This window comes from Echinops telfairi, unplaced genomic scaffold (genome assembly GCF_000313985.2).
Source record: "Echinops telfairi isolate 266 unplaced genomic scaffold, ASM31398v2 ScPeMD7_5;HRSCAF=22, whole genome shotgun sequence".
Taxonomy (NCBI): Eukaryota; Metazoa; Chordata; class Mammalia; order Afrosoricida; family Tenrecidae; genus Echinops; species Echinops telfairi.
The window spans coordinates 43,652,071-43,679,964 of NW_022103901.1; the positions used below are offsets into that span (position 1 = coordinate 43,652,071).

The window sequence follows — 27,894 nt, forward strand, 5'->3', positions numbered from 1 at the left end:
ATGATGGGTAGTTCAGGCCTCATGGTGACTTGGTGGCCCATGGTGAGGCATTCAGTCTCCACCAAGGCCCAGTAACAGGCCAACAGCTGTTTTTCAAAGGGGAAGTAGTTGTCTGCAGAGGATGGCAGGACTTTACTCCAAAATCCCAAAGATCTAATATTACATTTCATGCACCAGTATCCCACACCCTTAGTAACCATTCCCAGGGATGTTCCCTAGGCTTCTGCTTGTACGCATTTGAAAACTCGAGCAGATCTTTGTGACTATAGCGCGCTTCTTCTTGGGTAATCATCTCAAACTCACCTTAGTAGGAATATCTCGACATGCCCCACACCACTGGACCCCTAGAAATTTTACTGAGGTGGAGGGTGCCTGAATCTTTGTTCAGTTAATTTCCCAACCTCTTGTACACAGATATACCAATGAATCTAGAGTCTTTGATACATCCTTCTTAGTGGGTCCAATCAGCATAATGTCATCAATATAATGGACCAGTGTGACATTTTGTGGAATAGACAGGTGATCAAGGTCCCTTTGGACTAAATTACGGCACAGGGCAGAAGAGTTGCTATACCCCTGGGAGAGAGTTGTGAAAGTATATTGTTGCCCCTGCCAGCTGAAGGCAAACTGCTTCTGCTGGTCCTTTGAGATTGGTATTGAGAAGAAGGCATTAGCCAGATCAATAGCTGCATACCAAGTACCAGGAGAAGTATTAATTTGATCAAGCAATGAAATCATATCTGGAACAGCAGCCGCAATTGGAGTTAGCACTTGGTTAAGTTTACGATAATCCACTGTCATTCTCCTGGATCCATCTGTCTTCTTTACAGGCCAAATAGGTAAGTTAAACGGGGATGTGGTAGGAATCACCACACCTGCATCTTTTAAGACTTTGATGGTAGCATCAGATTTCTTACTAATGTAATGAGCTAGGCAATAAGTGAGGATGTTACACACTACCCCACAATATTCTGGCCTACCTCCCCCAACCTCCTAACACACACATACACACAACACACACACACACACACACACACAAGTATAGGTAATGCTATCTTGCTTTAAGACCATGTCCCCTATAGCCCACTGCCCTGTTGGTAGTTTGCTATGCCAAGCTGTCCTGGTGATTTTCCAGCCTAAATTTGTAGCTTTCAGATAACTCTACATCTCCCCTTTTCCAGGATGTTATTGTAGTCTAACACTTCTTTTAGCTTCTGTCATCAGCTAGGCTAATCTGAGTGGAAAAGCAGAATGCAGCTGGAGCCTTGTACTTTTCAGCTTGGAAAACAGCATAGGGTTTTTGCCTTTATATACCCTGACTAACTGCTATTCAAGGCTTCTGTGTTTTAAGTGACACTAGTCCTCCTGGCAGCCTCTGGCTTAATAAAGACTCCTAATTCAACTTTACGGCCTTGCAGTGGTCTTTACTCTCTCGTGGCATAAAATATTTTGGAAGCCCCAATGAGATAGCCACTGTGCTATTCAGAACAGAGCCTCAGCCTGCCAAGGTAGGAGGAGAAGGCTCAAGGGAGGTGCCACCTGAGATTTTCCAAGGCCCCCCAAAACTTCACTGACCTGTCTTTGCAGCTGCTCAGAGAAGCTCACTAAATTTTGTGCTTGGTTCACCTCTTGTGGAGGGGACTCTCCCAGGCATACTTCTCGCCAAGACGCGTGAGAAGTTTCTTTTCCCTAATGCTCTCATTATGGTGGCTTTGCCTCCTCTCTTAGCTCCTCGTTTCTGGCCCGATTGTTTTGAACCTGGCCCTGAACCTGGCAGTGACAGCCCCTGCAGAGTGGACCCCTTTCTAAAAATCCTTTTTTTTGTTAAATGTTTTCTATGTCACGCTCTTTTTAGCCCTCTGGTGTCTATAGCTTGATGGATCGCTGCCCCCTGGATTGTCTTGTGGCACATTTTAGCCAATTCATTCAGTATTGTTACAAGATATTTCGTGGTTTCCTCCCGCCTCACTGGATCCAGACAGTAACTGACATTTGTTTCCAAGGAACCCTATCCAACTTTAATCCAATACAAGTCTCCTTGTTTACTGTTTTCCTATTCTTCCTTTAAGGCAGTGGTTCTCAACTTTCCTAATCCCGCAACCCTTTAGTACACTTCCTCATGTTGTGGAGACCCCCAACCATCAGAAATATGTGGGTCACGGCCCACAGGTTGTCCTTCAACCCCCAAAGGGGTCGCGACCCACAGGTTGAGAACTGCTGCTTTAAGACGAGCCAGCCCTATAGGGAAAGCCTAGTCTAAGGGTAAAATCCCCTTAGCGTGTGCATCTTAAAACAGGATTTGCTAATGGTTATGGAATTAAACTTAACCCAGGAAAGCTCCAGGCCCTTTGTGAGTTAGAGTGGCCCACTTTTGGTGCTAACAGGGATACCTATGCCCCCAAGCTAACTCAAGCAGTTTGAATCATGCTGGCAGAAAAGGTAGGGCATCCTGGGCAATTCCCTTATATTAATGTGTGACTTAGCTGCCTTCAGAATCCCCCTTCTTGGTTGAAAATAATGTACCAAACAGACAGGGCTGCATGTTATGTTAACTGCAGGATCACAAGTGTCAAGAAGTGAGGTTCCAGCACAGGCTAGTGGAGAGAATTGTCAAGCTGAAAGAAGAGGGAAAGCAAAATGATTGGCAATAGGGTTTTATGTTTTATTTTCTTTTAAAGAGGAGAAAATATCCTTTTGTCTTAAAGTAGAGTATCTGGTTGTGCCCCAATGTGAAAGATAGTAAAGCTAAACTTGAGGGTATGTAGTAAGTTGTAGAAGACTTGAGGGAAAATTAACTTTATTTGCCTTGGTTTATAAAACCTGTTTTGAAGGTAAACAATGAGATGTTTTGAAATTTTTACAAAGTAGATCAACTGTGGTGGCCTTATTCCTAGAATGGAAAAAGGCCGGTGAACCTTTCACAGCAGTGAATGATAATATGTGAATGATAATACTTTGTATTAAAACAGCAGTGAGAATCATAATCTTTGAAAGGTGTAAACATGGTGAACCCAAAACCCTATATCATGGCAGATTCATAATGCTAATAAGTTCAAGGAAATGTTAATTATTATTTAAAATATATTTGGCCAGTAAAAATGAAAATTGGACTAGCCTCCAGGTCCTTATCCATGGTCAATGTGACCATTATAAAAAGGGATTTTCCTTTCTAGACCAGAGCATGTACACTGGGACAGACAGGAGCTGGAAACACAGGGAATCCAGGACAGATAAACCTCTCAGGACCAATAATGAGAGTAGCCATACCTGGAGGGTAAGGAGAAGTGGGGGGAGAAAGGGAGAACCAATTACAATGATCTATATATAACCCCCTCCCAGGGGGATGGACAACAGAAAAGTGGGTGAAGGGAGACATCTGTCAGTGTAAGACATGAAAAAATATATATATATATATATATATAATCAAGGGTTCATAAGGAAGGGAAGGTGGGGGAAAGGGGAAATGAGCTGATACCAAGGGCTCAAGTAGAAAGAAAATGTTTTGAAAATGATGAAGGCAACAAATGTACAAATGGTCTTGACACAATGGATGGATATATGGATTGTGATTAGAGTTCCACAAGCCCCCAATAAAATGATTAAAAACATAATAATAATAAAAAAATAAAAAGGATTTTCCCCATACTCCCTAAACTCCAGGGGCACTTAGAGGCTGAGATTCATAATCATGATCTGCTTAAGTCCTTGTAGACCTCACAGACTGTCCAGCACCAACTCCACAAATCCCTATAGGAAGCAGTGCCCCAGCCTCCACCTTGGGACTGCCTTTCACCTCAGACACAGGCCTGCCCTCCAGTGCACCCATGGGCATGGCCACCATCCGCTGCACGACCTCTCCAGCGCCAACCCCATCCCGATCTAGCTGCCCATCGTGCACGTGAAGGCGCCCAGTGTGCTGACTCACCTGGCTACACCGGGCCCATGCAGGCAAGCAGAAAGGAGTGTGTCGTCTACAGCAATGAGGCTGCCTCACCCCTGGCCATCGACTTGACCACGGTCTCCCCAAAGAGGCTTAACCTGCCAACATGGCCTGGAGCAGCCCCAACCCAAAGGCAGCCGGCTACACAGTCCCAGGGCATGTCCACCAAATGGCACAGCCTGGTGAAAAAGCTTGGGGAGCTGGTGGCAGGTGCCCACCCACTGGGAGAGGGCCAGTTCCCCTTCCCCTGGCACTGGTGGCCACCCCAGCTGAGGAGACACCCACCCTGCCCCCTGCCACCACCGACAACTGTTCGGCTGAAGACATGCTTCTGGCCATCCGGCACAGGGTGTGACTCCGTAGAATCATAACCAAGAACAGGTTAGCACCCACATCTTGTGATGGTGCCACTCTAGATCTGGCCTCGCTAAGGCTGATGGCCTGGTCAGCTTGGAGCAGCTTGCATATCCCATTTCCTGATCCCTTTATTCTTCTTATTGTAATGAATCTACCGTCGTTATTTACAATGGAACGGCAGTATTTTATCATGCACCTGCTTATACTTGGCTTGCTTGTTCCTTTGGTCTCATAACTTGCATTTCTTCCTACCATTTTAGCATGTCACGTACACTCCAACTTTATATTCTAGTGAATTTTTATCCCAAGTCAGTGTGTGAAGAATAAGGTTTTAGCCTTCTAGCCCCACCAGATTTCCCTTCATTCTGATGAAGAGAGAGCCAATAATAATAGAAGATTGTTGTTTTTACACAACAAAACTGGTATTATCAAGAAAAGCCTGGCCCTAGTCCAGAAAAACCTATTTAAAAGAGCAAAACAAAAACATAAAGGCCATAAAAAGTTAAAAGCAGGACAGGCATGGTGTCATAAGTTACTTTCTTGGTCACCATGGGTCAGTCCCCTCATAACAAGCTTAATAGGCCCATTAATTTTGTTGTTACTTGTATTAATAATTGGTCCATATATCTTAAATGCATTAGATAGGTTTATTCAGTCCAATATAAACTCAGTTAACTTAATGGTCTTACATACTCAATATACACCCGCCCCCTTTAACAGAATCAGTGCTTTGATTCCCCCATAAGACCAGTGAGGAATGTTACAGTCTACCCACAATATTCTGGCCTGCCCTACCCCCAGAGAAGTATAGGTAATGCCACCTTGCCTTAAGACCATGTCCCCTATAGCCCACTGCCCTGTTGGTAGTTTGCTATGTCAAGCTGTCCTGATGATTTTCCAGCCTAAATTTGTAGCTTTCAGATAACTCTACCTCTACCCTGTCCCAGGATGTTATTATTGTAGTCTAACACTTCTTTTAGCTTCTGTCATCAGCTAGGCTAATCTGAATGGAAAAGCAGGATGCAGCTAGACCCTTGTACTTTTCAACTTGGAAAACAAAATTTGCCTTTATATACCTTGCCATTCGAGGCTTCTGGGTTTTAAGTGACACTAGTCCACCTGGTAGCTGCCAGCTTAATAAGGACTCCAAAAATGACTTCATGGCCTTACTGTGGTCTTTAATCTCTCAGGGCATATAACAAGGAGAAGGTGTATTCCACCCCAAATGGAAATTTTTTCCCAAAGCTATGAATTTAAATTTTTGACAAAACAACCTTATCACCTATAAAATACTCTCTATTACACTTAATACATTTGTCAAAGCTGTGATTCCATTCTTGGAAACATCTTTCAAACTAGGCTGTTTGGATGGCTGACAGCATCTTCCTTGTGTTTTTCTTCACTTCTGCACCTCAAATTGCTGTCTTTTCATGCCCTCTTCATTCGGGGAAACAAAAAGAAGTTGTGTGGAGTAAGGTCAGGTGAGTCAGGTATGTGGGGCAAGAGAGGCATCCTATTTTTTGCCAAAAATTGGCACACTGAGATGGCTGTGTGAGCAGATGCATTGTGGTAGTAAAACTAAGGTGCCCAGACGTCCCAATTTTTAACAATTTTTCCCGAGTTCCGCGGCATTTTTAAAAAGTCCTGATTTTTGGAAGGAATGCACAACAAGCTAGGGTATACGGTTTTCGGCTGCCATGTGGCTATTTCGCCAGGATATGAGTTTTATTAATGGTGTCCCACTTTACCAATGTTAAAATCTGGTCACCTTAAGCAAAACCAGTATCCCATCTGCCACAAATCAGGCCTTTTTTGTCACACATTGTATATGCAATCTTTTCAGAACCTCTAGATAAAAAGCTTGATTAGCAGCCTGACCTAGTGGAATGAATTCCAAATGCACTATCCCCCTCACATTAAAAAACAAAAAACAAACGAGCATTGTCTTGATCTTTGATTTCACTTGATGAGCTTCTGGAGGGCGAGGTGGCAAGGATGTCTTCCACCGGCTTGGTTGATGTGTTCTTTGGGAATTGTTATTTAAGAAGAGCACCATGTCGCTTTACCAGTAATGACCTTGGGAACAAGTGTCACTTTGGAGCTGTTCTTTCAAAGCACGGCATGTTTCTACTTGACACTCTTCCAGTTGGTCAGAACCCGAGGCACAAATTTTACAGTGACCCTTCTCATTCCCCAATCTTCTGTTAAAATTCACTGAACCAAGCTCCAAGATAGTCCAGATAACTTCCCCGTCTGTTCAATGGTCTGTCATCAGTCTTCGAGCACAAACGCACGAATTTTGTCATTTCACCCATTCAGGAAGTTGATGGAAGTTCAGAATGAGGTTTGTCATCAATTGACATTTCACCCTTTTTGCAATGAGAAAACCACTCATACACTTGAGTTTTTTCCATAGTGCTGTCCTTGTAAGCTGTATTCAACATCACAACAGCTTCTGCAGCATTTTTCCCAAGCAGGAAACAAAATTTCACAGCCGCACGCTGTTCTCTTAAATTGACTATCATAAAAAATGAGGTTCAAGCAAAATTGCTTTTAGCAAAAAATTCACTGTGACCAGAGAGAACCTTCCCAGGTGATGCCACTGGGTGCACTAATTCAGAGCAAGTTGTTTAATACTCACGTAGTGGGAAAAATTCATACTATGAAAGGTCCGCCCAGCATAGCTTTTTTCTGATTTTGGGGGGGGTTACCCCCTCATAATGCTGAACAAGTGGTTAATATCTTAAAAGTTCCTAGAAATTGATAGAAAAAGAAAACTAATAGCAATATTTTAAAAAGACATGAATAAGTAATTGACAAAAGAGGAAATAAAAATAACTCATACATATAAATTTACCATACAGTAACAGATACAAATAGTGAGAGATCTTTTTCACCTATAATCTAGGCAATAATTAAAGAGGTTAATAACTTCTAGTCCTGAGGGATTTGGGAAACATTGTTAGTAGGGGCATTAATTACTACATACTTTGAATAATAAATGTGCCACAATTTGTTAACATTAGTAATATGCATGCGTGGGCTTGTTTCCTCCCATCCCCCACAGCCAGCTCCCTTAGCAGTTGCTGCCATCAAAGACAGTTGGAAGAGCCATTGTGGGGATCACTCCATGAGGCAAGGGACAGCTCCCTTCTCATGACTGCACCCAGTGGTTACTGTCTCCCAACAGGGTATCAAAAGTAAAAACGGTATTTTTTAAAATTAATTTTTTAGTAGTATTTCAATCAAAGGGTATTGAGGTGGATTGGGTAATGAACCATAATGGTCCAAATGACACTAGTGATGGGACAGTACAACCTCGTGGGCTGCCACTTGTTTGCAGCAGAGGAAATAGTCCAGTTCTTTCAAGGCTTGGAAATCATGCCAAATGGGATAACATTGATGGTGGACTCCCAAAGGAGAAGCACAGGGGAGGCCTTGTGCAGTTTTCTTCAAAGAGGACAGCAGAAAATGCGCTGAGGGAAGCACAAGAAAAGAATAGGCCACAGGTATATTGAGAGCTTCAGAAGTAGCAGGAATGAAATCAAAGGATTTTATGACCCACGCTGGTGGAACAGCACTGGGACCATGTAATAGATCAATAGGAGAAACAGGAGGTTATTATAGAGCTGGGCATGGAAGTTAGGGAGGTTTTGATGACTATGGTGGCTATAATAATGATGACTATAGAAATGATGGCTTTGATGACAGAACCAGAGATGGAGGAGGTGTGGGCGAACATGGTTATGGTGGAGCTGGTGATGCAAGTCTAGGTTTTCATGGTGGTCACTGTGTACATATGAGAGGGCTGCCTTTTTGTGCAACTGCAAGTGACGTTGCTAGTTTCTTCTCACCACTAAACATGAGTGATATGATACGAGTTCCTATTGATGAACTGATGGCAGAACAAGAGAAACAGATGTAGAGCTTGTGGTACATAAAGATGCAGTAGCTGCTATGGCTAAAGATAAAAATAACACCCATACATTGAACTCTTCTTGAAGTCTACCCTGGAGGCGGCTCTGGACTGGGAGGCTACGGCAGAGAAGGGCTAGATAATCAGGGAGGATATGGATCTGTTGGAAGAACGGGAACGAGAACAATGACAGTGGAGGATGCGGCCCTCCTGCTGGCTTGGGTGGTCGTGACTGTGGTGGTGGCGGTGGCGACGGGGGAGGGTACTGTGGGCAAGGCCGCAGAGTGAAGGTGGATGATGTGGAATATACTGAGTCATAACCAACAACATATAAGTCCTGGCAACGAAATCTGGTTTACTAGACTGTTACAGATTTCATTTCTTTTGTATTTTAAGAACTTCATAATGACTGAAGGAATGTGTTCTCAAAGATATTATTTGGTAAAGCAAAGGATTGTAGTGAGAAAATGTTTTCTGTGGGTTTTATTTGTTGCATACTTTGACTTATATACATTTTTATGTTCAAATACATAATATGCATGAATATTAATGTTATTTCCTAAAGTGGGAAATATGCTAAATTATTTAACTATTTTATTTACTTTTAATTAATTAATTAATTGGTTATTTCCTAAAGTAGGGTATAATAGCATGCATATTATTATACATATATTTCCTATTATGCACATATAGCATCTCATTTTATTTCCTAAAATGATCCCACCTTAGGAAATTTTTATTTCTTAAAGTTAACCCACTTTAGGGAATAATCCCAGGGAAATGGAATCAGTATATAAGGTTACAAGTACGTATGAGGGGGAGGGTCAACTGGAAAACAACTATAATATCCATCTTCAATAAGAGAATAAATCAAAACAAACACATAGCCAACAAATGGATTCCAACATCAAAGGACCAAGTAAAACTTCTCCCTAGGGCTTTCAAGACTAAATATTTACAGGAACAGACAGGCTACTCTCTCACAATAAGGGAGTAGTATATACATAAAAAGAAACCCATTGCTATGAAGTTGATTCCAACTCATAGTGACCTTATAGGACAGAGTAGAACTGCCTCATAGGAAAGCTTACAGGCTCATCTTTCTCCCATCAAGAAACTGCCAACCTTTTGATTGATAGCCCAACACCTAAATCTCTACACCACCAGGGTTCCTCTTCCAGTTAAATCTAGTGCATGTAATTGATGAAGAGTATTGGAAAAGTATTTAGATTGATTTTTATCTATCTATATTGATATGTCAATATACATTGTATTGCTATTGGACATTGAATAGGAAAGACCATAGAAGATTTGATGTATTTAAACTGTAGTGCTGGAGAAGAGTATTGGAAATGCTAAAAGGACAAACCAATCTGTGTTGTTGGAAATATGAGTTAGGCCAGAGTACTCCTTAGAGGCCAGCATGGCAAGACAGTCTTACATACTTTGGACATACTGTCAGAAAAGACCAGTCCCTGGAGAAGGATATTATGTTTGGGAAAGTGGAAGGGCAGTAAATAAAGGAAGGAAGGCCCTCAATGAGACGGATTGACACCGAGGGCTCAGGCATAAGAACAATTGTGCAACGGCTCCTTCGGCTGTGCATAGGATCGCTGTGGGTCAGAGCTGACTCAATGGCCCCTAACAATGGCCATCAAGTCGATGCCCTTGTGGGTTTCTAAGACCAACACGTTACACACGTAGAAAGCCTCATCTTTTTCCCTCGAAGTAGCTGGGTTTTGAACTGCTGACCTCAAGGTTAGTCACCCAACTTGTAAGCCATCAGGGCTTTTCAGAATAATGTGCATTGTTTAATTAGACATACCATATGCTCACTGTTAAAATCGACTTGGAATGTAACAGCAATATCAAATAGGGGCAAAAACTCATAAAAAGTCAAACTGTAAATATTTATTACTGAAGTAGAAAGGATTCAAATTTTTAGAAAGATTAAGATAATTTTTCCCATTTGCATATCTGGTTGGGTTTGTAGTAGTGAACATGTATTGTTTTCTGTGATTTAAAGAAATAAACTCCAGTAATTTTTTCAAAACGTGTAAGTACTCTTCTCATAATGAAGTCAGTATTTCATTTTATTTTGCAAAGCAGGGTTACTTCCTTTCTTTAATTTGGATCCCTTTGGGTTTCAGTTTTTGTCAACAATAATGTTGTCAAACCTGGCAATTTTTTGCAATTTGAAGGGTGAGAAATGATTGGGAAAATTTTAATATGCAATTTTCCCCATTTATAAATAAGGTTGTCTTCCCATATGCCTGAAAAGTCATGTGTTAAGCCAAAGGAGGGAATAGCATCAGAGCCTAAATTATGAGTTTCTGGTTTGCAGAAAGCTATGGCTGACAGTGGACGCTCAAGATACATTTGTGAGACCAGCCAGGAAATAAGCCTCCTGTGATTCCCCTATGCATTACGGAGGGACGGGGTACTCTGGTTACCACAGAGTGCATTGCAAAGACGGCTGTAGGAGATCAAAATGATCAAGTTGGCTTAAATAGTTAAAACCTTGTCAGTTGATTCCCCCTCTGATACACATTGGGCCTGATCTGGTTTTCAACATTTTTTGAGTGTATGGTTCATATAGGGGTTTATCTCTAATATATTTTGTTATTATGGTTAACCCTCTTGAATTTTTGTTTTATATTTTTTTCTGTTTTCTGATATATGAAACCCAGGACTGATGAACTTAGAGAGATAACAACTAGAATAAGGGTAGAAAGGGGGAGACAAGTAAAGGAGAGCTGATATCAAGGAATTCAAGAAAGAAGAGAATGTTTTGAAACTGAGTATCATAGCAATTGTACAATACTGCTTGAAGTGATAGAACTATCGAATGATATCTCTATTAGCTCATAATAAAATGTTTTTAAAAGCCATCTATTAATTCATTTTCTTTGCACTATCTATTCATGTCCATTGTCCATTTTTTCTATTAAGTTGTTCATTTTCTTCTCAATTTTTAGATTAAAGAAATTAGAATGTTGTATTACGATTTACAGTTGTGTCTTTGGCTTTGTACTTCATTATTTTTAATGGCAGCATGGCAGTACATTAAAACAACACCTCACTGCCATTTGAGTCTCACAGTCACTCTGTAGGACAGGGGTAGAACTCCCCCTGTGGTTTCCAAGACTATAATTGTTACGGAGTACAGAGCCTCATCTTGGATTGGCTGGTGGTTTTTGTAATGTTTGATTCTAAAGGAAAACGTCAGGTCCAACTTTAGCACTGGATTGTCATACAGGGGAACTGGCCAGCTCCACCCATCTGACTGGTAAGGAGCCAGAGATAAAATGTGCGCGCGCATGTACATGCAGCAGCAAAGAATTAAGCTAAAGTTTATGTAAGCACAGGGTCACTTCAAAAGAGATGAAACAGGCCCCCCTCTTGTTTCTAAAGGGCACTTTCGGTCGCCGTTACTCTGAGAGAGAACAGTCGGTGCCGAGGTACAAAAATGCAGAGCCATACATCCTTTAACTTGGAGAAGCAAACCCGCCCTCCAAGGCAGCATCTTCGGCAGCAACAGCAGCAGTCACTACCCCGCCGCGACCGGCAAATGGGCGACAGGCCAGCAGCCAGAATGAAGGCTTGACTATCGATCTGAAGAACTTTAGAAAACCAGGAGAGAAGCCCTTCACCCACCGTAGCCGTCTCTTCGTGGGAAATCTTCCTCCTGACATCACTGAGGAAGAAATGAGGAAACCATTTGAGGAACGTGGGAAGGCTGGCGAAGTCTTCATTCATAAGGATAAAGGCTTTGGCTTTATCCGCTTGGAAACACGAACTCTAGCGGAGATTGCCAAGGTGGAGCTGGACAACAGGCCACTCCGTGGAAAGCAGCTGCGCATGCGCTTGGCCTGCCATAGCCCGAAGCCGTCCTCAGTAAGTGTCCAACGGACTGCAGGAGGAGGCCGTTTCTGTGTCCGGCCAAGCAGAGAGGGCTGGAGTCACTGTGGATGATGGAGAAGGCCTGCCGGAAAAGGCATTGTTGGATTCTCAGGGAAGCCAGCTGCTCGAAAGCCCTAGACAGATGCATTGAAGGCAGGCTCCTTCCTGCTACCCCACATTGCCTCGACCTGTGACTGGAGCCCATGGGCCAGTTAGAGGACGAAGAGGGTCTCCCAGAGAAGCTGGTTATAAAGAATCAGCAATTTCACAAGGAACGAGAGCAGCCACCCAGCTTTGCACAGCCTGGCTCCTTTGAATAAGAAGATGCCATGCGCTGGAGGGCATGGATTGAGATGGAAAAGCAGCAGCAGGACCAAGTGGACCGCTCGCCATGAGCACCAGGTCATGCTAATGAGGCAGGATTTGACGAGGCGCCAAGAACTTCGGCGGACGGAAGAGCTGCACAACCAAGAGGTGCAAAAAACGAAAGCAACTGGAGCTCAGGCAGGAGGAGGAGGGCAGGCGCCGCGGCAACAGGAAGAAATGATGCGGCGACAGCAGGAAGGATGCAAGGGAACCCTTCCTGATGCGAGACAGCAAGAGATACGGATGGGACAGGTGGCCATGGGAGGTGCTATGGGCATTAACAACAGAGGTGCTATGCCTCCTGCTCCTGGTACCCCGGCCCCTCCAGGATCTGCCACTATGCCAGATGGAACCTTAGGATTGACCCCACCTACAGCTGAGCATTTTGGCCAAGCTGCTGCAATGCAAGGAATTGGGGCAATTGGTGGAACCCCTCCTGCATTTAATCGTGCAGCTCCTGGAGTTGAATTTGCTCCAAACAAGCGTCATCGATACTAATAAATTTGTGGTCTACTTCCCCCAGTCCTGTAGAAAAGAAGGACCCTTTTTGGACTAGCCAAAATTCTACTCTGGAAGTGTTAGGGATTCCTCCCTGTAGTTAGGTCTTTCCTGCCTGTTCTACGCTAGGGAGTATGCTGCAGGCAGAGGGCAAGGGAGGGGTAGTATTTAACAATTCAGTTCTGTGTGGTATATTATTTAACAAGTCAGCCCAATGCCATGTGGTGCATTCCTGAAGTCACAACATAATGGATGCTAAGGGCCTAGAGGAAATCTTGGCAAAAAAAAAAGGATCCAGTTAGCACCCTATTGATCTTGATCATTCCATTTTTAGGTTTTGTTTTTTTTCTTTTTCATCCTTCCATCTCCCAACCCAAATATACCACACACAAAAAACTACCCCCAATGACCTTAGCTCCATTGCTCAATTCACTCCTAGGTCAGAATTCAAGCAAATGTCTACAGAGGTTACTGACAACATACATACATACAGTTTTGTTGTATTCTATATATTACCCCATCATGTCCTACTGGAGACATTTTCTCTTATAGATTTTCATTTTAGTATATCTTTAAAAAAAAACTAAACTTGCCTCCATCTTTTTCTTGGATGAGGACAAACCAGAAATGGCCCTTTTGTGTCTTAAGATGTTGCTATTCACAGCTTTTTTGGATAGACCTAGTACAGTTTTGGGAATAGGCTTGCTGTGTCTTGAAGGTCTGACGGTAGCTCTTACCCTTGCCTGTCTTAGGTAGTTATGCTGTGCATTTTTTATTGTTATATCATGTTTGATTTGTCCCTGGGACATTTAATTTTGAGTTCCCTGAGAAATGGAGCAGAAATGGAGCATCACCTTATTAAAACGCATTTTAAGCCTTTTAAAAGGGGGGGCACTTTCAAAGGGGAGGGGATTCGCAGCTCAACAGAAGCCTGATTTCTAATTAGTTACTAAGTTCATCCTTGGGTCTTGAACATTTTTCTAATTTATCTCAGGCTACAATTAAAAAATTACTTTTATTGGGGGGCTGGGGGCTCTTACATCTCTTATCACAATCCATACATTCCTCCAGTGTCAAGCACATTTGCACATATGCCACCATCATCATTTTCAACCATTCTCTTCCCACTTGAGCCCCTGATATCCACTCCCCATTTCTTCCCTCTCCCTCCCCTGCCTACACTCCCTCACGAACCCTTGATAAGTCACAGATTATTTTTTCTATATCTTACATCATCCTTTGTCATCCCTCATCCACTTTTCCATTATTCGTCCCACTGGGAGAGGGTTTTAGGTTGATCCAGGATACAATTTTGTGTCAGGATGTCTCGAGTCTTGTATCTCAGGCTACCAATATAGTGTGGAGGGGTCAATTTTTCCCAGGTTCTAACTCTCGATAAGATGTCTTGGGATGTCCACTCAGCCTGATCTCAGTGTTGAAACATTTACCAAGCTGCTTATCTCTGGACCCGTTATTTATTTTCCTAACAAGCAAAGTGTTTATTCCCTTAGCAGGTAGAGGTACCTATCCTGTCCCTGTCATTCTCCCCCAGTGGAGAGCAAGACTTTTCTTTTAGGGAAAAAGGGGAAGACCAAATCTGGTTACTTCTAGATTGGTCAGTTCCTGATTCTATTTTTTAACTCTCTGCCTGCCAGGGAAAATGAGTCATCAAACAGTGGTCTTGTCCCTTTTTGTGGAAGCTTAAAAAGGACATTGCCCTCTATTAACTTTTAACTATGCTGTGTTTTCAGTCCACCACTGCAGGAGACAAAACTGGGCAGATAATTAAGATGGGGAATCTCCTATACTGGGGGAAGTTCCCCTGGGGGGGGGGGGGAATTGCATGCTATTTTGTCTAGAGGTTCAACAGGGATGGAATGACTTTTGGCACCAGAGGGCACTCTCGAATTGGTTCACACAAGAGTCTGTTTGCAGCAGGCTGATCAACAAAAGACTTGGCTGAAATCCATTCATAGTCATCTTCTCTATGTAGAACTGTTGAAGCCTAGAAGACACAAGCTTTACTATGATGATCAATAGGCATGGGCCAAAAATTAGTAGGATGATCAAAATCAAGCGTTCTTAAGGGATAAGAGCTTAAAGATCAGAAAATGAAACTGTAATGTTCAGATTTATGCCGCACAGTTGAAGAGCAGAGACAGATCAATAACAAACACGTTTACTTTGAGACAGTGGCAGGTGAAGACTCTAATAAATCACTTTAATAGCGCATCTCAAGATACTAAATCTAGAGTTGAAAAGGGGGAAAATTACATGGAGCTGAAGGTCTCAGTGCTTCTGCTGATCACACTGTTTAGGGTCTAGATCAGCGGTTCTCAACCTGTGGGTTGCAACCCCTCTGGGGGTCTAACCTTTCATAGGGACGCCTAAGACCATCGGAAAACACATTATTTCCGATGGTCTTAGGAACCGAGACATTGGTTCTCTATCCATCTCCAGGCGGGTCTGTCCACATTCAGAAATGCCCACATACGAGCACCTGGTGTGATGACATCATCACACCCACCCCATCCCATATACCCCGTACAAATACAGGTGTATCGTGGGGCTAAAGGGGAGAGGGGACCCCACAAATCATCACAGGTCCGGTAGGCACAATTGCACAGCGATAACAAGTAAAGATTATAGTGAAGTCATAGAGAGCATGAGAGTTAAAAGACAGAGTCAAGCAATGGAGTCAGACACAATTCATGGTAGCATTGCTCACCCCATCCCTGCTTGGTGGTCCACGTGGAGGGAGAGAAAGTAACTTTAATGCTTCCCAAGCTTTTATCCTCTCTGGGGACGTGCAAGCCCCCTAATTATAGGCGAAGACATACATCACAGGAAAGGGTTGTACAATAGGCATACATTGTAGGAAGGGGATCTATGATAGGCATAAGTGTAACAGGAAGGGGATGAGCTAGAGGTGTGCCCATAGGAATGGGAAGGTCTAGGGCTATACATGTGACAAGATGGGCGGACCCTAGGTTCATAATGGCTACCTAACCTTGGTTATCCTTGGGCGGGTTTGACCTCTCTGGTGTCTCCTACAAGGAAACAGACAACTACTATCCTTATCAGAAGGGAGTGGGCCCTACCTGTTGTGGGATAAACAGTGGTGTTTACTTGTTCCAGATGTCTGATAGCTCTTAAGGAGAATGACCCTTAATCTACTTCTAATGACCTCCAAAGTGTACAGTCATTCTCAAGCAGCTAAATCTGGCTAAAGCAGCTAAATATGGGGGAGCCAGCTTGAGAGAAATCCTTCTGTTTCCCACCGTGTATGTGACAGGGTTGGCACCATAATGTACTTATGTGGACCAGCACACGTGTAGAGAGCAGCTACTGTGCAGAAAGCAGCAGTACTGGAGGTAAAATGATATGGCATTAATTACAATTACTGGGTAAATATAAAATCATACTGTAAAATCAACTACTGCAAAAAAAATATCTGTACAATGGGAACTTAATCTGGATGCTGATTGGTCTTTTTCTATTCAGCTGTGGTTATGTTCAATTTGTAACAATGAAAATACATTCTGCATATCAGACATTTATATTATTATTCATAACAGTAGCAAAATTACAGTTATGAAGTAGCAACAAAAATAATTTTATGGTTGGGGGTCACCACAATATGAGGAACACTATTAAAAGGTCACAGCATTAGGAAGGTTGAGAACCACTAGTCTAGATGGATTGGCTTCACTCTTTCTGAGAGAACATCTTCAAGGTTTTCTTATGAGTCAACTGAAACTATGTGATTAATTCATGTTCCTCTATTCCCTAATAATATTAAAACAAGTTATGGCAGTTAGTGAGGATTGTTATAGACCTTCATATTTCTTATACTGTAATCTATCCTTTTTCTTTCTTTTTAATGAACACATTCACTCTTCTATTTAACTTTCTTTCAACAACTAACTGTATACCTTCAAGTTTCTTTATTCACTTTCAGGTTTGAACTGCTGACCAGTTAGCAGTCCAATGCATAGCCAACAAAAATTGCATGCTGGATAAAAATACTCACTGCCATGGAGTAGATGCCGACTCATAGCCATTCTATAAGACTGGGTAGAAATGCCCTGCTGAGTTTCCAAGACTGTAACTCTTTATTCAAGTACAATGTCCTGTCTTTCTCCCACAGAGCGGCTGGTGATTTCGAACTGCTAACCTTAAGGATCACGCTGACTGCGTATAACCTGCGTCACTAAGAGTAAAAAATACACATATTTAAAATAATGAGGAAGCAATCCCCCAGTACACAGTCCACTATCACGGAGCATTACCCATCTTTATGCTTTCTGCAAATTTGCTAAATAAAAATCAAAATAATGGTGATCTTAAATTAGCAATTTAACAATTTCCAGCAAGCGATTAAACACAAATAATCAGCATTGTTCTCAACTGACCAAGATGTTGGGGAGGGAAAGATAAGATAGTAAAGTCATGCTCATTCTGAGTCTTAATACTCTAAATATTATGGTCCTGTGATTTTTCGATAAAATCGGAAGGTGCAATAATTATAGAATTATTACCGCCCTTGTAATTTTAACTTGTGAGCAAAGCGGTTTTCTCCAGGTACACAAACTGCAGCCTTGGAGAAGTTAATAAAAGGAAAAGCCCTCCCTCCCCTCCGGGCGTAACTTTTGGGCGCCCAGCGTCTGGTTCCTGGGAGAGGAGGAAGGGGCGGAACCGGTGGTGGTACGCATGCGCGGCCGCCCTTGGCTTGGGGCATGGCCGCTCTAGGCAGCGGGGAGGTCGCGGGGTTGAGGGGGTTAGGAAACGAAATGGTATCTCCTCTATGGTAGCGGGTTGGGGGCAACGTCCGGCGCCGTCGGCCCGCCGGTACTTCCGGGAATGAGCCTGTACCTCCTACTCTGCTTCCGCGGAGTGTGGACGGCGGGCGACCCTGGGACTAGTTGAGTGGTAAGCAGGGTGGTCAAGGGGCGGCCCAGGGTCGGTTTCAGGGAGGGACGGACTGGGGATGCCTTTGGCCGAGGAGCTCCTTTGGGGTAGGGAAGCGCACGGGCTGTCTGCAGCCAGGTTTGGTTCGGGCAGTGGCTTTCTCGGCTGAGGGGCGTGTTCCAGCTTCGCCCACGAAAAGCGGGTCTGGAGTATCGCTGGTCTGGCACGTGCCATAGGCGCTCGTTGTCGGGGGACCCAAGGGCGGGGTCCATTCACTGTCGCAGCTCTCTGTGCCCCTGAGAGAGCGTACAGCAATTGAAAACGAGCCACCATAGGCGCTATTTTCCGTCGTGTGAGCTGGTGACAGCACATCCCTGCTCGAGAGCCCAGTGTACACATTGGTTCCTGGACCTCGCCTCGTCCCTTTTGGGTCAGCGTCAGAACCAAGTGCTAGGGGCTCCTCAGGGCCGAGGTGTGGGAGCCCGGGATGCCCACCCATCGACAGCCCCTCCTCCGCCTAGAATGGGTTTGGATGCCCCACATGCGCCTGGCGGAGCTTAGGTCTAATTTCCGAGGCACATTTCTTTCCCAAGGCAAGTTGCTGTCCTTGTTTTAAAAGGGGTTGGAGGGGGGCGGGGTGTTGCTGAAAGGGGAAAGTGAAACTAAGAGTGACACTGCTGTTACCCGACTCTTCCTATTCTGAGCTGGGGCGCAGAAATTTCAACTGGGTCAAAAAGAAAGTTGTTTTGAAATAGGAGAAGTCAAGTGAGCTTTAGACTGGCAAACTGGGGGTGTGTCTTTGATCCTGTCAGTGCTGCAAGCCACAGCCTGGCAACTTCCTAAGAGAAGAAAAATGCACGCAGATCCTGCATTGCCCTGAGCTGTTGTGCTTGGGTCCACCCACCAAAGCCCACTGGCCGTCCTTTGGAGGTGGTCTTGATGTGACTCCCAGAAATACAAATAGGAAAGAACGTTTGTTTCATTCCTGAACCTGCAGAATGCACATGCTTCTGGGGTGGTTTTGTTTGTACTGCTGTGTTGCCAAGCGTGTATCCCGACCAGTTTGGTCCTGTGCATCTCCATCAACTTGATGGGAAAACTCCGGTTCTCTTGGACGCTTCTCGGACTCTGGCATTATACACAGCTGGTACTCAATAAATCCACTACTAATCAACTGTGAAGGAGCCGGGATGGCAAACCTGAAGATCTGCAGTGGGAAACCACCAGCCACTCTGCAGGAGAAAAGTTACAGTGTCAGAAGCTCCTAGGACCAATTGTACTCTTTTATATGGTCTGAGTTGGCATTGCATTTGGTGTTTGTTTGTTTGTTTTAAATCAACTCTTGGGTACAGCAACAGAGCCTTTTAAAAACAAATCTACGAATAAGCACTCCACTACTGGAAAGTTAAGTGATTCAGACCACCAGCCGATCTGGGGACAGTTGTCTTCTTCAGATTGACAGCCTTGGAAACCTTATGGGTACAGTCCTATCCTGTCTCATAGAGTCTGTGACTCAGAATAACGCAGAAGCTATGGGTTTGACAGATGACATTTGTCATATAAACAGCCCATCAGCCCTTCCAAGTAAACGTTATCCTGAACTTATAAATAGAAAATAGGCTCCTGTAAGATATAGGGTGACAGTGTGGGACTCAGCTCTAATACTACTTTTATCTTTTCTGGGAAATTACAGTCTAGAGATAAGAAAACACACATAAATGTTACTCCAGTATAATGGCAGGAAAGCTTACTTTGGGGTATGTGTGGAGTGTGGGAGTTAGGGAATCCTTTCAAGTGACAGTTGAGTTGGATTTTGTATGCTTTGGACCTAGAAGTTGTGGATGTATTCTACAGGTGGAGGGAACAGGATGGTGTTATGGAAAAATGTCCAAGGACAGGAATTAGTAGGTAAGACTAGAGTATAGTTGTATGAATAGCAAGCAGCAGGGATAATAAACATAATAATTTCAAGAGAGCTATTATATTGGTCAAATCTGTTGCAAAAGATCTCTTCATACTATTAAAAAGCAGAATCCTCACATTGAAGACTAAGGTGCACCTGACCTAAGCCTTGGTATCTTAATCACGTCATATGCTTGTGAAAGCTGCCTGGTAAATAAGGAAACTCAAAGAAGAAGTCATGTCTTTGAATTAATGGGTGACGATGAATATACAGTGAACTGGCAGAAGAACAAGTCTGTCTTGGAAAAAGTGCAGCCAAATGCTTAGAAGTGAGGATGACAGACTTCACCTCATGCACTTTAGATACAGTATCAGAAGGGACCAGTCTCTATTGAAGGGCATTGTGTGTGATACAATAGAGGGTTTTTGAAAAGGAGGAAAACCCACAAGGAGATGGATTAGCACAGTGGCTGCAACAGTGGGCTCAAACAATAATTGAGAGCGTGGTGTGTAAGACCCAGCAGTGTTTCTTTTATTCCTGGGTTGCTATGAGTTGGAATTGACTCAGCACCTAACAGCAAGATAGAACAATATGTGTAAGGCACTATTCTGAATGCTATGCATATTATTCATTGAATCATTTCAAGAACCCTGTCAGGTAAGTACTATTAATATCGCCCATTTTATGGAGGCAGAAACTGAGGCACACAGGTTAAGTGATTTAACTGAGGTCACTCAACTAATAATTGTTGGAGGTGGGACCCATGCCTTCTGGATATAGGATTTGGGCTGTACATTAAAGTTACATTGATTGCTAGTGATCCATAAAGTTACATTGATTACAAGTTTATGCGTATGAACTTTATTTTCTCATAGTGTGGAAGATTTAAAACAACTTTTTTCTTTTTACTTTGGAATTCACACCTTGGGGGAGTCCAGTTCCTTCCCAAATGTCAAGATTCAGAATAACCCCAGAATGCAATACAATTCGACCTCTAGCATGCAGACAGAATTGTCGTTCTGTTAAGTCTTGAAATCTGAGAACGTTTTTGTTGAGTAGTCAGGTAGCGAAAGTTAGCTTTTTATCCACTTGTAAATCAGGTGAGCCAAAGCAGTCTTCACTGTCTTAATGCTTCTCAGTTAACCTGGACACCCCTTCCAGGAGACATCTGCCTCCAACATGCTTGCTTCTGAGAATTACAGAAAATCATTACTATCCCAAAGAGACTGAAATGAAGAGCAGAAAAAGCAACCAAGGTTAACTTGAAGACAAGAAAGGAAAACATGAGTTAGGCTAACAACAGTAAGCGAGGTAGACGATGTTTTTATTGTTATCTAAATGCCTGAAGTCTTGCTTAGTTCCAGGTAACTAGCTTTTGATTACTAGGCTCCATTGATTGGAGAAGCAAAGAGACTTTATTGAAACAGCATTAGTAAAAAGTGTAAGAAAGCTGAGCCTGAAAGTTAAATTTATAATATGTGAGTTGTACAATATTTCTAAAAGAGGGCAATAAGTATGGGTTCCTGGTAACCAGTGGTGGCATTTTTATACCACTCTGTGATACTGAAGACCTGCGGGGTCTTTTACATGTCTTTGCATTGGTGCCATGGGACAAAAGCAAAAGAGTACATGTGCTAGAGAGAGCCCGCATGCCCTTTTGCTCTTACTGTCATATTGCCCAACACCGGTCACAGGCTTCCAATCAGAGGGCTTCCAACATCCAGGGAACAAATTAACATTTAAGTAAGCTACCTCCCTCCCTTTGCCCTAGTACTTTCTGACCCCATCCAGGAAGAGAACCTTTTTTACTTGAAGTTGGAAAAATAACAGCAACTGGAAATGCTGCTAGTAGAAGCATTTGGTAATATGTTAGAAGAGTCAGTTTTCTCCTTTGTAGGAGTGCATATAATATTGGTGTTAATGACATTTCTGATCCTTTCCATACTTAGATTGAGGCACATTTTGTTTCGCTATCACTAGAAAAGGGGAGTCACTCTTGCGACTTGTAATAATACCTATAGGGTCCTGCCAGAGTTTTGAATAGTGTTCACCACTCACCTTTACCCTTATTTCTGTTGTAAATGTTTCTGCCTACATCCCTTACACTATTCATGGTCAGTCACCAGCTGGAGTTCCTGTTTCAGAATGCATGCTTGTGAAATTCTAGTGTACATTTCTCAACAGTCCAGTAACAGCTGTTAGTGTAGCCTAGATGGTTAAGGGATAAGTCAATCCTTTGAACTAATAATTACCTTATTAAGGTCATGTGTTAGGAGGAGAGGCTTGTAGTCAAGCCATATTCTAGGACCTGGCTCCATCCTTTATTAATTGGCTATTTTCTCATCTCTGAATTAGAGATGATAACACTTAATAGGACTGTTGTGTCCTACCCGTTAGGGATCAGCAAGCATGGTTTTTGTTAGGTGCCACTCATAGTGACCCAGCGTACAACAGAACGAAACACCACCCAGTCCTTGCACCTTCCTCACAATGGTTTTTATGTTTGAGCCATTGTTTCAGCCACTGTGTCCATCCTCTCTTTCACTGCCACCCTTTACCAAGCATGATGTCCTTCTCAAGCAAGGGACTGCGCTTTCCTGACAACATGTCCAAAGTATGTGCGACAAAGGCTTTCCATCTTTTGTCTCTAAGGAGCATTCTGGTCCCTTAGGGGGGTGAGACACAGAGTCTCCCAATTGGGATAGTGGCTTCATATGTACTATGATAGAGTCAAGTACTAACTGTAGATTCTTTCACAGTACTAAGATTGAAGAAGGTGGGGCACTGCTGTTAGCAGTTTGCTTCTTTAGTCAGTTCATGAACACATAAGTAAGTCAATAAAATAATTTTTTGTAAGCTTATCCAAGGATGCCTTCATCCTGCACTTATGAGCTGTCTTGCCTTAGCTTACCAAGATCGGTGAGAGAAAACTTGCCTGCTGGCCTTGTGTTGTCACTGTGAGATGGTGACTACCATTGTTGAGGCTGTTGTAGGACCTGCAGGATTGATGCTCATGAAGGTAATCCTGCATTGCTGGGGAAGAAATCAGGTTCATCATAACAAAAAAACACTGTCGAGTTGGTTCCAACCCATCAAAACTTTTTTTTCTGCCGTCAAGTTGTTCAACCACTTTATGTTTTCAATAGCAATCTTGTAAAAGGTTTTATAGCCATAATTCTTTTTTTTTTTTTTCCTTTTAAAAAAATCATTTTATTTGGGGCTCATACAACTGTTATCCCAATCCATACACACATCAATTGTGTAAAGCGCATTTGTACATCGTTTCTCAAAACATTTTCTCTCCATTTAAACCCCCGACATTAGGTCCTCATTTTTCCCCTCCCTCCCCGCTCCCCCCTCCCGCATGAGCCCTTGATAGTTTATAAATGGTTATTTTGTCATATCTTGCCCTGTCCGACGTCTCCCTCCATCCACTTTTTGATTGTCTGTCCCCCAGGGAGGAGGTCACACACAGTTCCATGTAATCGGTTCCCTCTTTCCTACCCATTCTCCCTTTACCCACCCTGTTTTGCCACTCATACCACTGGTCCTATAGGGCTCATCCGTCCTGGATTCTCTGTATTTTCAGTTCCTATCTGTACCAGTGTACCTCCTCTGGTCTAGCCAGTCTTGCAAGATAGAATTCGAGTCATGGTAGTGGGAGCGGGGAGGAAACCTTTAGGAACTAGAGGAAGGTTGTATTTCTCATCATTGTTACATCGCACCCTGACTGGCTCATCTCCTCCCCGAGACCCCTCTGCAAGGGGATCTCCAATGGCCTACTAATGGGCTTTGGATCTCCACTCTGCACTCCCCCCATCATTCACTATGGTAAGATTTTTTGTTCTGATGATGCCTTACACCTGATCCCTTCGACAACTCGTGGTTGCATAGGCTGGTGTGCTTCTTCCATGTGGGCTTTGTTGCTTCTGAGCTACATGGCCGCTTGATTACCTTCAAGCCTTAGCCATAAATCTTTACGGGAGCACCTAGTCTCATCTTTCTCCCATGGAGCCACAGATGTACACAGTCAAATGCCTACCCAGTGTCACCAGGGCTTATTACGGCTATATAAAAAAGCCAAGGGATATGAGTTCTGGTGGTGTGGTGGGTTAAAGGTTGGTGGTTCAATCCCACTAGCTGCTCAGCTTCCATAAAGATAGGGGAAGGTGGGGGAGAAAAGGGGAACTGACTAACGATAGACATAAACCCCCCTGGGAGGTGGGGAGACAACAAACATGAGCGAAGGGAGACTGGGCGGTGTAAGATATGAAAATAATAATAATTTATCAGGAGTACACGAGGGTGGGGGAGTAGGAGGGAAAGAGGAGCTGATACCAAGGGCTCAAGCAGAAAATGTTTTGAAAACAATAATGTAAACATATGTACAAATGTGTTTGATACAATTGATGTATGGATTATTATAAGAGCTGTAAGAGCCCCCGATAAAATTATTTATTAATAAAAAGAAAATAATGTAAAATCCCATTGTAATATTTTTCAACAATAGCAAAGTAGTTTTGGAAACCCTACAGAGTTTTGCTCTGTTATGTAGGGTCTCCGTCAGAATTGATTTTATAGCAGTTTTGGGTTATAGTATATGAAGAAAGCTTTTTAATATAATGAATAAACAAGTAGTTCTTAACCTGATTAGAGTCTTGGTTCCCTGATAAAAATTAGAGATTTCCAGGAAGATTCCCCTAGTATGCCCAAGTACAGGGTGTCATGTACTTTCAGGTCCTGTGCCGCCCCATGAAGCCCTTACACAGAGTTAACATCCCAAACCTAACTTTCAACGCAGAAAACACAAGGTGACTCGGGCTCTCTGGGCCTTGCTGGGGCCTCCCGACGTCTGTGCGGAGGTGCTCAGCCAATGCTTTTCAGTGTGTTTTAGGTTGTGCTTTTCCAGTGTTTGTCAGCTCAAGCGTTCTCCCTGGTTTGGAACTAGCTTCTGAGGGACACCTGTAATTTGGTGAGGTGAACATAAACAGGGCACTGTAGAAATGGAATGATTCTCCTCCCTGCCGAATTGATCACCCGCCCCCGCCATCTTCTCCGAGGCCCGTGACAATGACACGACGAGGAGACGAGAAAAGAGCATGCTAACACTTGCTTACTCAAAGAATCCGAGGAGAGCTCGGGAGCAGCTCCTTCCTGATGAGCCGTGCCCTCTCACCACCACCTCTGCAGCCCGACGGGCGTGTACCCACGTCAGGGCGCCACAGATTGCACGGCGGCCTCTGCGCTCGATGCCGCCTCTTCAGAGGCCCTTTCCTCCTCCAGAGGTACTCGTGGCTACCGTTCCGGGAATTGGCTTACAGACCGAGCAATGGGGAAGACCCACTTGGACTTTATCCGATCACTTTAGAGGCTCCTTCTGCTTGTTAGGTGCTACCAAGTTGCGTTTGCCTCCTAGTGACCCTGTGTGACAGGGTAGACCTGCCCCGTGGGGTTCTCCGGCCATGATCTTTACAAAAGGCAGCCCTGATTCAAACCCACCGTGCTCGTTCGGACCCACCAGCTGCTCTGCGGGAGAAAAGACCCCTGTACAGCCTAGGAAACCTTATGGGGTAGAACTTTTCTGGCTTGTAGGGTCACTGTGAATCAGAATTGATTCCGTGGCCGTGGGTTTGGTTTGAGTTTAATCCTTGCGGTTAAACAGGCGGCCTTTAGGTTAGTTGTCAGGTGTTAACCATTGTGCCACGAGGGCTCCATTTCCTTCTCTCAAGACACTATGTTTTTTGTTTTGTTTTGTTTTTTAATTAATGGAAATATTCCAAATACTGATAAAAGTAGCAGAAAAGATCAGCTGAATTTGGTTAAAGATATGTATTCTTTCTCTTTTACTTTTCCATCTAGAGCAGTGGTTCTCAACCTTCCTAATGCCGTGACCCTTGAATACAGTTCCTCGTGTTGTGGTGACCCCCCAACCATAAAATTATTTTCGTTGCTACTTCATCACTGTCATTTTGCTGCTGTTATGAATTGGGCAACCCCTGTTGTGAAAGTGTCATTCAACCCCTAAAAGGGTCGCGACCCACAGGTTGAGGACCGCTGATTTAGAGTAAGTGAAATTAGCAGAATTCCTAAGAAGTAGTCAAAATCTATGCAGTTTCTAATTTGCTTCAAACAGTAGTGAAATAGAATTAATAACCATTTCAGCTTTTCAAAATGGGACTTACAGAATAAAAGTTTAACATCAGCATATAACTGTTTTCCCCTGAGAAATAAACTCTCAGAAATCATAAGTTAGGACCTTCTGACATATTCCAGTTTGAAAAAGGCTATTTTGTGAGAAATTAATTTTAAGATACAAGGGTAAGCAAAAATATTGTTATGAAGGTGCCTGGATTATTCTAAAGAAAACCTGTTTAAACTTGCCTTTGTTATCAGTGAATGGCTGAAGACAGGTTCCCTCAGTAAGGTACTTATTTTAGTCTTGTTTTAGGGTACCTTCAAAAAAGGTCCAATCACAACTAGGTTTTGGGGAGTCTGCCAAGCCAGTTAAATTCCAAGCAGAGAGGTCAGCTCAATGGGTTATGGCAAATTATTTTGGATTCCCCAGGGTGACCTTGATTGATTTTTCTCAGAAGATATGGAACAATCCTGAACATTTATTAGGAAGTTTTATGAAAACTGTATTAGTGAGAAAAAGCCAAAACTATTATACCAAGGAATCTTTTTTCCATCATGACGATGCCTTTGCTCATTGTTTGAGGGTACCAAGGGTTGTCCTACAAGAATTTCACTGAGAAACGGTACCCTCCTACCTACTTCTTTTTATTCCTAGACCTTAGAAAACATTGAAACAGAGCATGATTTGAGCCCTTTGAGGGTGTCAAAACTTCCGTTTTAAGAGTTAGAGATCATGGAAACATTGCCTTTTGATGGATAGAACTAAATGGAGTATATGTGGAAAACAGTAGCCTCACTTGGCATTTTTGTTTCAGAAGGGTTCTTAGAATTTATGAGCAATAGTTCTTTCTTACCTTTGTACATTATTTGTAACTTCTATGCACTTAACACGTAATTCAAGCATTTGGCCTCACTCTTCAGCCTATCATTTATATCTCCAGTTACTTATAAGACACTTCTACTTGGAAAGCTTGTCATCGCAAATGAGCTTTTCACAAATTTAACTTCTCCATGACTTCCTGGGACATGCCAAAGCGGCCCGATGAGGGGTTTTGTGCTGCTTTTTCAGCTCCTGTGTTGTTAGGTGCTGTGGTGCCAGTTCCCATCCCAGCACCAGAAGGAAGCACTGCCGTTCTGCACTGGCCTCACAGTCCTTGTGTTTGAAAGCATTCTTGTAGCCACTGTGTCAGTCCATCTTGTCAAGAGTATTTCTCTTTTCCACTGCCCCTCTGCTAAACATGATGCCCTTTTCCAGGAATTGGTCTCTTCCCAATAATATGTCCAAAGTTCATGAGACGTCTTGACATCCTTGCCTATAAGCAGCATTCTGGCTGTACTGTTCTTTTAGCAGTCCATGGTACTTTTTTGCCAGTACCACAATTCAAACACATAGATTCTTCTGTCTCCTAATTTGTTTTAGTATGCCTGGTATCCAATAGCATGATAATTAGTCGCTATTTGCTGAAACAAATAGGAAGGAGAGTAAGGAATAGGAGGAAATGGAATGTATGACTAGCTGCCTTCATGAGCGCCTGCCTCCTTGCATAGTGCCCAGCTACCATTTCTGCATATTTTGGTCAAAGAGCCTATGCAGAATTCGTTATCAAAAGGGGGCAAATGTAGAACAATTTAAAATTCTTACTGATTTCAGAATTATTAGGAGCAGAGAAGCTGGAAGAACAATCAAAACTATTGTCCTGAGATAATCTTTAAACCCTAAACCAAAAATAACCCCTGAAGTCTTAAGATCTTTTTTTATATAATTTTATTAGGAGCTCATACAACTCTTATCAAAATCCATACATACATCAGTTGTGTAAAGCACATTTGTACATTCATTGCCCTCATCATTCTCAAAACATTTCCTCTCCACCTAAGCCCCTGGCATCATTTTTTCCCCTCCCCGCTCTCCCCTCCCTCAGGAACCCTTGATAGTTTATAAATTATTATTTTGTCATATCTTGC

General features: G+C 43.1%; 1 protein-coding gene and 2 pseudogenes across 2 annotated transcripts in view; all 3 read left to right on the plus strand.

The window, feature by feature from the left end:
• Positions 1-3,942: 3,942 nt before the first annotated feature.
• Positions 3,943-8,533, plus strand: LOC101652836 (annotated as a pseudogene).
• Positions 8,534-11,682: 3,149 nt separating this feature from the next.
• Positions 11,683-12,980, plus strand: LOC101654098 (annotated as a pseudogene).
• A 4,865-nt stretch (positions 12,981-17,845) lies between these two features.
• The window catches only part of BFAR (bifunctional apoptosis regulator), a 33,847-nt gene continuing 23,798 nt past the window's right edge, over positions 17,846-27,894 (plus strand). The window contains exon 1 of one of the 2 annotated variants that reach the window (XM_004705865.2): positions 17,846-17,912. The gene's annotated coding sequence lies outside the window, so the exon portion shown is untranslated. The remainder of the gene's footprint in view (positions 17,913-27,894) is intronic. The other variant, XM_045284046.1, reaches the window with a different exon arrangement.